The sequence below is a fragment of the Agelaius tricolor genome, unplaced genomic scaffold, assembly GCF_023055355.1.
Source record: "Agelaius tricolor isolate 1412-34295 unplaced genomic scaffold, bAgeTri1.0.p SCAF_37, whole genome shotgun sequence".
NCBI classification, from domain to species: Eukaryota; Metazoa; Chordata; class Aves; order Passeriformes; family Icteridae; genus Agelaius; species Agelaius tricolor.
Genome location: NW_027269297.1, coordinates 3,709,386 through 3,722,266, shown reverse-complemented (window position 1 = coordinate 3,722,266; position 12,881 = coordinate 3,709,386). Strand labels below are relative to the sequence as shown.

The 12,881-nt window shown below is 50.0% G+C and overlaps 1 protein-coding gene across 3 annotated transcripts in view; it reads left to right on the top strand.

Annotated features, from left to right (window-relative positions):
• LOC139603125 (discoidin domain-containing receptor 2-like) overlaps nucleotides 1-12,881 on the top strand; it is a 65,333-nt gene that overhangs the window by 6,495 nt on the left and 45,957 nt on the right. Inside the window, exon 1 of one of the 3 annotated variants that reach the window (XM_071453605.1) lies at nucleotides 9,365-9,516. The exons of the other annotated variants lie outside the window; for them this stretch is intronic. The gene's annotated coding sequence lies outside the window, so the exon portion shown is untranslated. Of the gene's footprint in view, nucleotides 1-9,364; nucleotides 9,517-12,881 lie in introns of those variants that run through there. 3 annotated transcript variants of the gene reach the window in all.

The window sequence follows — 12,881 nt, the reverse complement described above, 5'->3', positions numbered from 1 at the left end:
CTCTGCTCCTGAATGGGATCCTGCTGGGTCTGCCCTCCTGCAGCCTGGCTGATGGTCATCCCAGACCTGGCAGGGTACATGTGGGAGGTGATGATCTGTACTCTGAAAAGTGCTGCCTAAACCTTGTTTTGTCCATGAAGCTTCAAGTGTGGAGCTGTTAGAACCCCAGCCCACTCAGAGCTAATGCTTGCAGAATGCATGACCAAGGAATTAAACTGGGTGGAGTCATTCCAAAGTTTGGATTTGGGGCCTGTCTTCTCCTAATGCAGCAGCTTTGGGTGTTTGCTTGGAAGTGCTCCCAGCGTGGATGATGCTCTCCTGACCTGATGTGACTTTTCTTTCTTGATGTTTGGGTGCTCTGCCCAAATCTGTCTGCAGGGCTCTGCAGTGCAGAGCTGTGGTGAGCAATGAACCTGGAACAAGTCAGCTCCTGTCAGGAGATGGCACGGGGCTGATCAGCTCCTGTGTGCCCGGGGGGAAGGGGGGAGGAGGGACAGACAAACACAGTAAACAGTTGTGTTTCTTCCCCAGGACTGTCCTGTGTCCCGAGGCTGCCAGCTGCAGTTTGGAGGCCAGAGGAATAGGGCGGGGTATTTTCTTCCAACCAGATGAATTCAGTGCTGTGAAAATGAGGAATTAGTTCAGTTTCTCTGGGAATAGCATTTAAGGTGTTAAAATGTCCCACCCATCAGTAACGAAGAGCTGCTCAAGAACAAGCAAATACAGAGATGGAGCCTGCAGAGCACACTGCCTTTGCAGCTCTTATTTTCCCTTGAAGAATGAGAGTCTGGGCATGATTTTGTTGCAGTTATCGTTTAGTCGTGATGTCCCTCATTTGTGTTACCCTCCCATGGGGAAGGCTAAAGTGGCGAAGTGTCAGGTTTTGTTGTCCATCTCAATTACTGTTATGTTATTTCACTTGTGCTTGTTTGCTTCTGCCTATCAAAAGGTAAAAAAAAAATAAATTAAATAATTAAATACTGTAGCAGAAATAGCTGGAGTATCAGTATTCTCCAATAGGAAGATGTCAGCCTATGATGACTCCTTCCACTGAGCTCAGCCTGTTTCTGCTGCTCCTGACAAGCTGTCATCTCTTCATGCTGGGTAATGTGATCTTCCAGGAATGTTTATCTTTCATTTCTGCATTTGTAGTGGAGATGAGCTGGGGGTGCTGGGAATGTGCCTCCAATGCCCTGTTGCTGTTTGTGCTGAGGTGCTGCCCCTGTGCTGCTGAGGGCAACAGATCAGACCAGCAGAGCTGCCATACAGAGCTCCCTCACTTTTCCCTGAGTGAAGGTCCCAATGCTGTGAATTCATCCTGTGGACTTTTTGTTTTTAAGTATTTTAAGTGTTTTGCATTTCTCTGGATTGTGATGGATATTACTCCAATAACTTCACAAAGTGTCCTTCTTCTTTCCATGGGTTTGATGCCTTCTGTCTGCATACTTGGCTAGCAGCAGTCTTATGTTTCTTTTATGTTCTGGGGCAACCTGGACAGGGCTTTTTACATTTAGAAAATGAGCTTTGCTGGCCAGTGTCATGTGTGGATACCATGGGTGGACATCTGGAAGGAGCAGCACTGATGGCAGTTCCTCTGCTGACCAGCAACCCTCTTTCATCTCAGTGCCAGCAGCTGCTTCCCCATCACCCTCCAGACTGCACTTCATGTAGACACTCTGCCTTCTTCCCAAGGACTGAACCCACCCATCAGTGTGGTTCAGCCTCTGCTACGGCATTTTTTGGCCTTCTCCCAGCACTGGAAGGACACCAAATAGCAGCAGTACTGTTGAGACCTCCCTAGAGTAAAGACTTATAGTGGGAAATGAATTTTCTAGTTGTTTCTAATGTCTTGAGAGCTATTGGCTGTCTGGCTTTTAATCTGTATTCTTGGATTATTGCAGACTATTATGTTTGAATGCATGGCTGCAGTTAAATTTCCAAAAAGGCCTCTCTTGTGGTGGGTGTTAATTGGTGCAAGGGCAGTGACGCAGTGTGCTGACCCTGTTTGAGACCCATGCAGTACATCAAGGCTCAGATCCTGGCACTCAGTACTCCTGCCAGGACAGAATTAGCCCTCATTGTGTCAGTGCTGACATCTCTGCTAACCAAGCTTTTAATATTATCTAGAAGGATTACTCCAGAGAAACTCGATGCAAGCCTTCCTTGCTGGCAGTAATTACTCTGCCTCTTCTCATTTGCTGCCACAGAATGATGGAAGCACTGGATGAAAGGATATCTGGAGGGCTCTGGCCTGACCTCCTGCTTGAAGTGGGACTGTCTCCAGCATGTGAGTGATCAGCTCAGCCATGGCTTTGTCTGGCCAAGTCTTGAACATGTTGGGGATGGAGCAGGGTATCGCACCAGATTAGCTTTTGTTTGCTTTTGCTTGGAAATTATACCTAGTGAACCACCTTGGAGAGTGGGTTATGCATTTAGGTTGGAATGACCTCATCCTGCAGGTTTGAAAACATTTGAGTGAGCTGTGGGAAATGTCCCAGTAGGGTTAATGTAATGTGTAATGGATCTGAATCCTGTTCTGTGCCAACATGGGGAACATGAGCAGACCCTCGTGCTGTTTCTGAGGAAAAGGCAGGGATGCTGTCAGCTGGTTTTCCTGTGTTTGCATGGGGAATTGCAGGTAGAACAGTGCCTGTAGGACATGTCCTGTTGCTGCAATGAGCTCATGGGTGTTTTCCCATTGGAATTCTGTTTGTCAGGAGGCACAGGATGAGCACCCCTGAGCATCCCTTGCCCAGGGCCGAGTGTGGGATCAATGCTGCCCACACTGAGACCACACATGCACAAGGCACACAGTTGCCTTTTATCCACCCTCCTCAGCCCCTTGCCATTGGAGGGAGAGGATTTTCCCCAGAGTCTGCTGCATTTATTTCAGAAAAGCTCCCATGAGATGAGTGTGTGCACATCTGAGTTACCCATCATGGTCCTGCCTGTTAAAGGGAGCAGAACAGCTATCTACATCTGAGGAGCAGCATGCCTTCCAACTGGGCACGAGCTTCTGGACACAGTGGGTGTCCAGGGATGGCACATAGGCCAGACCAGGCCTGCTGCTGTGGCTGGGCTGGATTTCTTCAGACAGAACTGTGGATTGCAACACCCGTCGTGCTTGCTCGGGCCAGGAAGCCTTGCTTGGAAGGGAAATGGCTGAGGTGGAAATTGCTGCTGAGGAGGTGGAAGCTTCCCTAGCCAAGGCCTCTTTGTTAGGCTCAGCTCTGGATCCCTGGGCTATGCATCCCCTTTTGCAACAGGAATTATATGAATGCTTCATGGGCACTGAAAAGGAGAGCTCCTGTGGTCTGGTCCTGATGTTGGCACTGCCATCTGCTCTGCAGATTTGTGTTGTGTTCCTGTTGGAGTGCAAACCAGTCCTTGTGTAGGATGAATCTGGTATTGTGAGTGAGCAGCAGTGTCCTTGGGTGGGTTACAAATCCTCACTTGCTATGGGGCCCTTTGGTATCTTGCACATCTGAACTGCTCCTGTCTTTTGTTTCCATGCCAGAAAGGGCAGCCAGAAAGGCTGGGAGCACGGGCTTGTGCATGCTCTGGTTATTTGAAGATGAGGGTCCTTGCTGAGGAATCACAGACATGTGGGGATCACTGTTGTCAGCTGCTCTCCATGTGCTCACTCTGTCCAAAGTGCAGAGGTCAGGTTTGGGGTTGTGTGGCCAGAGGGTCCTGGAGCAGCAGCTGTAAAGGGCTGCAGGGGGGTCAGTGACAGGCTGATGCTGGCTGGCAGCTCTTTTGTTACCACCAGTTTTTCCATGCACCACTTGTTTTTGCAGAGCTGTGTGTGCTGCAGGGCAGGAGCTGGAGTGGCATTGCTGCCACGAGCTGAGCTCTGCCTGTTCCATGGTTCAGTTGGGTTGGTGTCCCTTGCTGGAAAATCACATGGCTGATGCTGCATCTCTCCCTTCCCTCGTGCTGTTCCTCCTTGATGAAGCTTACAGCCAGTGCTTATGGTTTGCTTTGGTTTTTCTGCTGTTGTTTTCCACGTGTCTGCAATAAAACCTCTGGTGAAGGATGCTGATTAGCTTTTCTCTTGAGCTGGATGTGCAATCACTACTCAGACATTGGCCTCCTCAGATCCCCATAGCTTGTAGTTTTGAGATGTGATATAACAATACAGATTTATCTGGGAAACTTCTGGGAGAGAGATGTGGGGAAGTATCACTGTAAAAGAGACAGCTGGACTTTGTCCCCAGCAGTCCCAGGACCTGTGTAGCTCTGCTTGTCCGAACACCCTACACCATGTCCTTGCTCCAAACTCCTGACAGGGATGATGGGCAGCAAGAGCTGCCTGCTGCCCTGGTGGGGAAGAACATGTGAAGGATAACACTCAGGATGTTAGATACTAGTGCTTCAAGAAGAAAGGCCAGCTTTGAAAGAGGCCATGCTGAATATACCAGCTGCTTCCAGGGATTAGGGGTCAAAACCCCAGAGCTTTTTTATGGGAGTTGAGCCCTTCCTTGGTGTGGCAGTGATCCTCATCTGCTGCAGGACGCCAGAGGGGTTTTGGCTCAACAAGCAGACAAGAGAAAGGCTGGAGATGTCCTGCTTGGGCTGGTCCTGGTGTCCAGGGATAGGGAGGGATGTCTGTTTGCACATAATGGTTTTCTCTGCCCCTTTCCCGTGGTTGCATCAGCGGTGATGGCCAGGGGGTGTTTACAAGTGCTGAGCACTGCTCTGTGCCAGCAGCTCTGTGCTCTGGGTGACGTGTGCTCTGGGCCTTTGTCACTGCAGCAACTGAGGCTGAGCTGAGCTCACTGTCCTGCTTCTGACCTGGGCTTACCCCTCCTCACCCTCACCTTTGGGGCAGCCCATCATGGGGACCCTGTTGTTTAAACAGGGCAAATGGGAGGCTGCTCCTGTTTGGAGCTTTCCTGGTAATGTTAAAGCTCTGAGAGAGATTTTTGGAGCTGGGGAAGAGTTGTTGTTCCTCTGTTGCCAACTCCCCAGCCCTTCTGGCTCCTGGGAGAGGGAGCTGTGGTGGCATGAGGCCTCTGCTTCTGAGTCCCAGCAGGACAGGCCCTTGCTGAGCAGCTGCCTGTGTGCCCAGAGAGAGAGAGCTTGGCACAGCTGCAGAACTTCATCAGCTGGGGACATGGCAAGGTATCTGTCCCATGGCTGGGCCAGAGGTTGTCCTGGTGATTTGGGAAGTGACTGAGAGGTAAAGAAGTTCTGCTCTGGTACTTGCTCTCTTTAGGACTCTGATATCTCCCTTCAGAGCAAGAAATCTCCCTTGGCATGGGGTGGGTGGAATGTGGTGGAAGGTAAGTGCTCCCCTTGGAGCCCTTGTTTTGTACCCCTTGGGAAGGGTGTGTCCCACATCAGGTGTCTGTAATGTCACCACATGCTCTGTCTTGTCAGCTCTGAGCCTCCTGGTACCCTGCAGAGCAGTTCTAGTCAGCACCTGGTGTGTGGAGGTGGTTTGTCAGTATTTCTTGGAAGATGTCATATCTCAAACTTGCCTTCCTCATCATGCCAAGCTCTGCCCCACTTCTCTCTTTCCCAGGTTTATGGCTGGAAGTGGGTTTCTTTGCAGTGGGAGGATGATTCCAGCAGAGCTGGGCTGAGCAGATGTTTCATGGGGTAGTGGGAGTGAACACATTCACTCTGGGTAAAGACAGGACAGGGCTGCAGGGTGTAAACAGAGCACTTTCACAGCAGGCTTCTGTGTTCCATCAAAAGTTCCTGGAAAGGTGAAGGCAGGAGTTGGCTTTCACCACCTCTCACTGAAAGAATAAAAACCTTTAACACTGTGCAGGTCCAGCCTTTGTAGTGGGGCTGTCCTGTGTTCCTCAGCTGTGTCTGTGTTTAGCCCAAGGCCACTTGGGTGCTGTCCTGGTCCTGTGTGACAGGAGCTGTTGGTGCTCACAGCATCACCAGCTCCTGCTGGAGCCCTCCTGGGATAAGGCAGGTGCAGGTCCTGCCACAGCTGGGCTGGGTGGGAGGCAGGGAGTGTAAGGCCCATGGAGCAGAGCCCCCCTGGGCAGGGACAGGAGGTTTTGTGGACCTGTTGTGCTGCTGCTGCAGGGGAGACCTGCCAGAAGAAGCTCTTGGGTGCTGTTTGACGTTCCTTATTCTTGCTTGGATGTGTGTTCCCATATCACTGTTGGTAACTGGGAAGTTGTCTGGTGCAGGTCTCCTGTGCATCTCCACAGTGGGATTTTGTCACTTTTCCTCTGCAGGAGCCTTGTGCTGGGAGCAGAGGAGGGATCTCCTCAGGTGTTCAAGGCCATCAGTGTGGCTTGAGCTCTTGGTGTAGCTGCCTTCACCTCAGTGTTAACATAATTACAGGTGGTGGTCACTCATTTCTCCCAGTGCCACCTGACTGGGGGTGGCTGGGGGTCAGCAAAAGGCAACTTCCCCATCCCAATGTGATCAGCTCACCAGTTCATCACCCACAAATTCCTAATTCCTGCTTTGCTGCTCAGCATAGCGGGTTATTTTTAAGCACTGGGAGGGAAAAAAAAAAAAAAAAGGAGGCCCTTTCAAGTCATTATTTCATGTTTTGTCAATTCACCTCTTATCTCTTGGAATGTGTTTGGAATACTTCTGGGATTTATATTATCATATAGATGCCTTAAACCCAACAAATTTGGCCTGCACTGGGATAAACAAGCTTTTGTGTCTAAATTTGTATGTGGAATTTAGTATGTGCTAATGGGTCTTCATCTGTTAATTGGATGGATCTTTTCCAAGGCCAAACAGAATCTGTTGGAGAAACAATCACGATGCCAGCTCTGGCCTGAGCTGAGTCCTGCTCCTTTCTGCTCCCTCACTGTTCAGGAACCTGCTTGTGCTGAGGAAAGCTGTCCTGTGCACAACCAAAACAGGGTCTGCTGATGTTATTCCTGGTCCTTTGAGAAGATGACTTAGTGGTCACATGTGCTGCTATGAGGTCGTTAGGAAGTCTCTCAAATACCCAATTTGAGAAGCAATGATGCTATTGCAGAAATATGCTCCCTCTGCGATGTGAGATGCAAAACTCTCCCAAGCACTTGAGTTTGCAATAGCTCTGAGTGGGATCTGTTATTGTGCATATTTGGGCTCATTCCAGTTAAAAAAAAAGACTGTTTTCTGCTTTGCTTTATCCCTCGATTGATTAGTGGATGTGTACTGTGGGATCAAGTTACATCTCAGAGGGCATCCAGCAGAGAGCCTTTTTCTGTGCTGAACTGCTCAAGTGAGTCTGACTGCAAGCTCAGCAGTTTTCCAGCAGCGTTTTGTGCCTCCACAGCAATGTCCTTCCCCTGGGAAAGGAGCTCCTCAGATCTGTTTGTGAGTTGAGCCGTTGCTCTTCCCAGCACCACAGGGAAATTGGGAGCTTTTTCTAAGCCCTTGATGTTGTTTGTGTGATATGCATCTGCTTTGATGCTTTTATTGATGCCACTCCTGGACTCCCTGTTTCTGGATGTCCAGCATTTCCTGCTGCCACAATCTGCCCTGTGTCCTGCAAAGGGAATTGTTTGGTCCCAGTTTACCCCAGGGGCCTGTATCCAGCTTGGTTCCCATGTCCCACTGTGTCCTCAGGGCAGCCATCCTTGTTTTGGGAGGAGAGTGCCTTGGAGGGCATTATCAGAATGAGTAACACCCCTTTGGAGCAGGCAGAAAGGGATCTGATATCTTCCCACATGCACCCTACTGCTGCTCATGTCCCAGCCATCCAGGAGCCTTAGGGACTGTCCCATCCCTCTGTGCTAATTAACTCACTGATGCATGGAAAAATTACCACGGGGGAAAAGGAAAAGAGTTTTCTGTTCTCAGACCAGAGGTGGGTTGTGTGGTTGGGATGAGCTAGGGAGGAAAATGGGAGCAAGGTGGCACCTGACTGCATCTTCCAGTTGGGACTTAGTGTGGGCACAGTTGTGCTTCATGTCTGCTTCCTTTCTTGCTTTGGGGTACCCAAAATACCTGCTGCTCTGTTGAGGTCCTTTCTTGCTTTGGGATACCCAAAATACCTGCTGCTCTGTTGAGGCTTTGCTGGAGTTCCTGCTGGAAGCTGACGGAGCCTGTGGGGTTCTGCAGGATGGCTGCCGTCCCCTCTTCACCCTCCTGCTGTGGAGTCCCTGTGAGTGCTGTGCAATTCTGGCATCACTTCCCAGCCCTGCCCTGCTGGCCCTGGGAGGAGTCCTACCCCTGCCAGGTGTGAGAGAGAGACATTGCAGCCCTTCCCTTGCTGAGCAGCTCCCTCTCAGCAGGCAGGCTGGCACCTGCATTTCCCAGCTGGCAGGGTCAGCACATTCCTGCTGCTCTCTGCTCTCCTGTGCTGCTTAGCTTCCTGCTGGGGTTGTACCTCCAGAGGTTCTCTGTAGCCCTCAGAGGTTCCTCTCAAGCCCCAGTGCCCTTCTCAGCCACGTCAGCGTGTCCCCATCCTGCTGTGCCCCCATGGCTCTCCAGTGGCCAGGGCAGTGCCCATGTGGGCAGGGATGGCTGGGAGTGGAAGGGCTGTGCAGCCCAGGAGCAGCTCTGTAGCAGCTCTGTAACCCCTGTGCTGGGTTTGGGTGGTCTCACAGGTACCTGCTGACCCTGTTTCCAGCTGCAGTCCTGCTTGTCCTGTCACCACAGAACCACCTGCTCATGACAATCCCACTGTCACCCTTAGTAATTATCTCCCCTGAAATGCCACAGCCTGGTTTGAGTTCTTTATTTTGCCTAATTTTCTGTATTTTTAGAGAAGGGGTACTGAATGTGATGTGCTGTTCTCAGACAGCTGCATTGGTGACCTCCACTGCTGTGGGGCCCTGACCTGAGGACAGCAATGGGGTGAGCAGTTGTGATGAGCACAGACAGCCCTGGTGTCACAGCTGGGCTCTCCCTCTTCCAGGAAAGGCTTTGGAAGCAGAAGTCTGAGAAGTGCCTGGGGTTATAATAATTCTGTTGGCTGGACTTGCTAATAAATGACTAGTTCTGTCTCTTTTTACCTTTCCTCGTGGATGGCACAGGATGAGGATGAGGATGAGCAGTGCTGATGTTCCTGCCGGGATCCTCCTGCCCAGCACGGGCAGCTGTGCTTGACCAGAAGGTGCAGGCTGGCTCTGCCCCTGGGACTACACGGGCCCTGCTTCCTGAGCAGGAGAGCTGCTTTATGTTGTGGTTTTACTAAATGAATTCAAAGCTTGGCCTTCCTCCAGGCAAAGTCTGGGCCAGGTGCCAGCGGAGCAGCCCCCAGGGAGAGCACTGGAGCAAGGAGGGGCCAACAGCAGGGAAGAGCAGAGGAATCCAAGAAGGCAGATTTGCCTAGAAAACAGCTCTGTTTCCATCTGCTGGGTCAGGAGTTGCTATAGGAACTGGGATGACAGAGGCAGGGCCATCTCCTGGGCCTGTCTGTGTGTGCAGAGGGAGGGAGGAGGGAGGAGTCACTCAAGTTTGAACATATCATGTGTGTGCTGGTGGAAAGTTGCAAGGAATGTCGAAACTACAGCCTGGCTCAACCTGTGGAGCTCCAAAGAGCCATAGCAGTTGTTCCCTGTGCTCAGCAGGCCCTGGCAGAGGCAGGTAGGGTCCTTGTAGCTTAACCTGGCTCTCAGCTTGGTGTCAGCTCTCTCCCTTCTCTCCCCTCTTGTTTCTGTCCTTGGATAAAGCCTTTGGAGGCTTGCTGGGAGTGGTGGAGGGGGTTTGTGCTGGGAGGTGAAGGCTTTTCTGCCTGGGAGGGAGAGGGTGGCTCTTTGCAGCCTGTTTTCCCTCCCACAGCTCCGGGAGGGTTCCCAAATCATGGCCATTCCCTCGGGGTTGTGCCTGGGCACCCCAGGGCACACAGGGTGTTCTGTGGGCACGAGGGTGCTGCTGGCCGGGTTCTGGGCACCAGTGGGCTCTGAGGGGGTTCCCAAATCGTGGCCATTCCCTCAGGGATGTGCCTCCATCTCCAGGGCACGCTGGGTGTTCTGTGGGCACAAAGCTGCTGCTGGCTGGGTTCTGGGCAGCATTTCTGGGGCTCTGGGGGGATTCTCAAATCATGGTCATTCCCTCAGGGATGTGCCTCCACCTCCAGGGCACACTGGGTGTTCTGTGGGCACAAGGGTGCTGCTGGCTGGGTTCTGGGCACCAGTGGGCTCCGGGAGGGTTCCCAAATCATGGCCATTCCCTCAGGGATGTGCCTGGGCACCCCAGGGCACACAGGGTGTTCTGTGGGCACAAAGCTGCTGCTGCTGGGTTCTGGGCAGCATTTCTGGGGCTCTGGGGGGTGTGGGCAGTGTGCCAGCTCTGAGGGGTGCCAGGGCTGAGGCTGGGACAGATGTGCAAAGCTGGAGCTGGCAGCGAGTTCTTGTGGGAAAGTGAGGGAATGTGTTCCTGCGCCCTGAGCCCAGCAGCTCCTGTTCTGTGGGGAGCACTGCTGTGTTCTCACCTCTTCTCCCACAGAGAGGCAGACCCTGTCCCCTCCTGAAGCACCTACTGCAGTTTTGGTCACTGTTAAACTTTCTCAGGCTCCCATTTACCCTGAAACACAGGAGTATGAATGTGCAGGAAGGTGCTCCTGAGAATCCTCATTGTTAGGGTTAGCCATAGGGCTCTCTGGTAGCAGCCCCTCCAGATAAAATCTTATTTATTTCCTCAGTAAACCCATTTCTTCAGGCGCTGAGAACTTTCCAAAATAGTTGTGTTTCCACTTAGAGTGTTCAGGGTTGCTCACTGCTCCACAGGTATTTCTTTAATAGGTTTGGCTGAAATTTCATCTGCTCTTTTTGTGTCACAGAGGATAATCTCTTTAAAAAAAAAAAAAAAAAAGGTGGGTACTGTTGTTTCTCTTTTTGAGAAGCTGCACAATAAGCTGCTGAAAACTGAAATGTGATCTCTATCCAGAGAGGCAGAGCTTGCCAAACTGGCTGGGACCACAGCCCACCTACTCAGGCACCCATCTTATCACAGGCCCAGGAAAGCCCCAGAGCCTGAGTGCAGCCAGCTGTGGAAGAACCTGCCCGTGCAGGAGATAACCCCTGCTCACATCACTAACTGCTTTGCTTATGCCTGGCTAGAGCAGAAATTATCTCCAGTGTGCTCTCTTTCACTCTGTTAATGGAATTGCAGATGTTCTTATTATGGAGATCTACTTCAATATTTTATTGAATTACTCCCACATTGCTCTGTGGCAATATGTCCCAGAGGCTCAATGCACATGGTATGCTGTGGAATTTCATTTCCTCTGTTTTAATTTGTTGTTTTTTAATTTCAGTTCATTTTCAATATGGAAAAGAGGTAAATGGGGACCTTTTTTTTTTGGTTTAGGCATCATTGTTTTACAAATTTCTTTTTTCCTTCTCATCTCTCCTGTTTCTCTTGCCTTTACCTCAAACAATACCATGATTTTCCTACTGCTACCTGCCTTATGCATAATTGCTAAATCTTATTACATCTCTGTGGGCTTCTGTTTTTTGTTGTCTCGAGAAAATTTAATCAGAATTGGTCATTCTGCCTTGCCAAAGCTGTGAAATGCTGCTCAAGATTTTTTCTGTGTTCTTGGCTTTTCCTTTGTTTATAAGCAGAACATTTGCTTTGGTTGCTTGAAATACATTGTGGTAAGCAAAGATCTTCTCTGAACTGTCTCTAATCATCGCAGATATTTTGCTGGAATGTTTAATTAATGGTACCTTCATCTCTGTGCATGGGAAGTTAAATTTTATCTTGCAGAGCTGTACCAGTAAATAGCAAACCCAGTGCAACGTGGTTGGAGCTGCCTGGAAATCCTCCCTGGAGTCTCCAGGCTTGGTGCTGTGTTTCAGGTGATGTGTGAGTGTTGCCACTCACTGCTCCCATCTCTGCCAGGCACTTCATAAATTAAACTTTAAAACCACTTTGGGTCGTAAACAAAGTTTGCTGAAGCCAAATGCAACAGCTGTGTGTACCCAGACAGGGCTGCCTTGGCTGGAGTTGTGCTCAGCCTCTGGAGGAATGGTGCCCACTGAGGTCACAGCCAGAATTGTCCCCTCTGGCTGCTGGGGTGCTGTGGGGGGCCTGGAGCACTTCCCACTCACTGCATTTTGGTATTTGCAGTTATTGCAGTCTGTGGAATGCAGGGAAGGCTGGTAAGTTATGCTTCTTTCTGATATTGGGAAAGCTTCTTCAAGTCTGGTATCTTCCTGTGGCTGTAGGGCATGGCTCTCCATTTTTATTAACATTTTTTGGTGCCACTGGAGCAAAGCCCACAGTGCTCCTCAGGCAAAGGGCAGGGGCTTTTTGCCAGCTACAGGTGCTCTGAGTTTTGTTTTTACAAATATGAAGAGAAATTGCAAAACTCATAAAATGTAGCTTTTGATAATATCATCAACATTTGTGGTGGTGTGAGGGAGACTGGAAGGGCAGCTCAATTAGTAGATGTTCCAAAATCCTGTTTCTGGTTTGATTTTCATTGAACTGTCTCAGAATTTGGCTTCTACCCTTGCAAAAATCAGCAGTTCTCAGGCACTATGTGCAGCTCTGTGCAAGGGTTTGCTTCTCTTCTGGTTTTGCAAAGAGCTTCCCCCAGTAATCATGTTTTAGCTTTTAAATAGGCTCAACTGTGAGCAATTTGCAAAACAAAGGTTGTAGATAAGGGCCTGTTACTGGTATTTTTGAAGGTAGGCAGTTGATAAGGAAAGCTAAAGATGACTGAAAAAGCACAGCAAATATATCACGGCGCAGTGAGAAATATTTTAATATCTGTAAAACAAAATAAATTTCATCAGCGGTGCTTATATTGTTGGGAAAGGTTAAACCCAACTGACTGCTGATAACAATGCAGAGAAGTGAAACATTTCTTTTCCATTTTTGTGGAGAAGCAGGATGATGTTCTCTCAGAATACCTCCCATTGCACTGGTAACCAGGGAGGGTGTTAAACCCAAGATAACATTTCAGAGTATTTTGAAACTTGAGCAACACTGGAACCTGT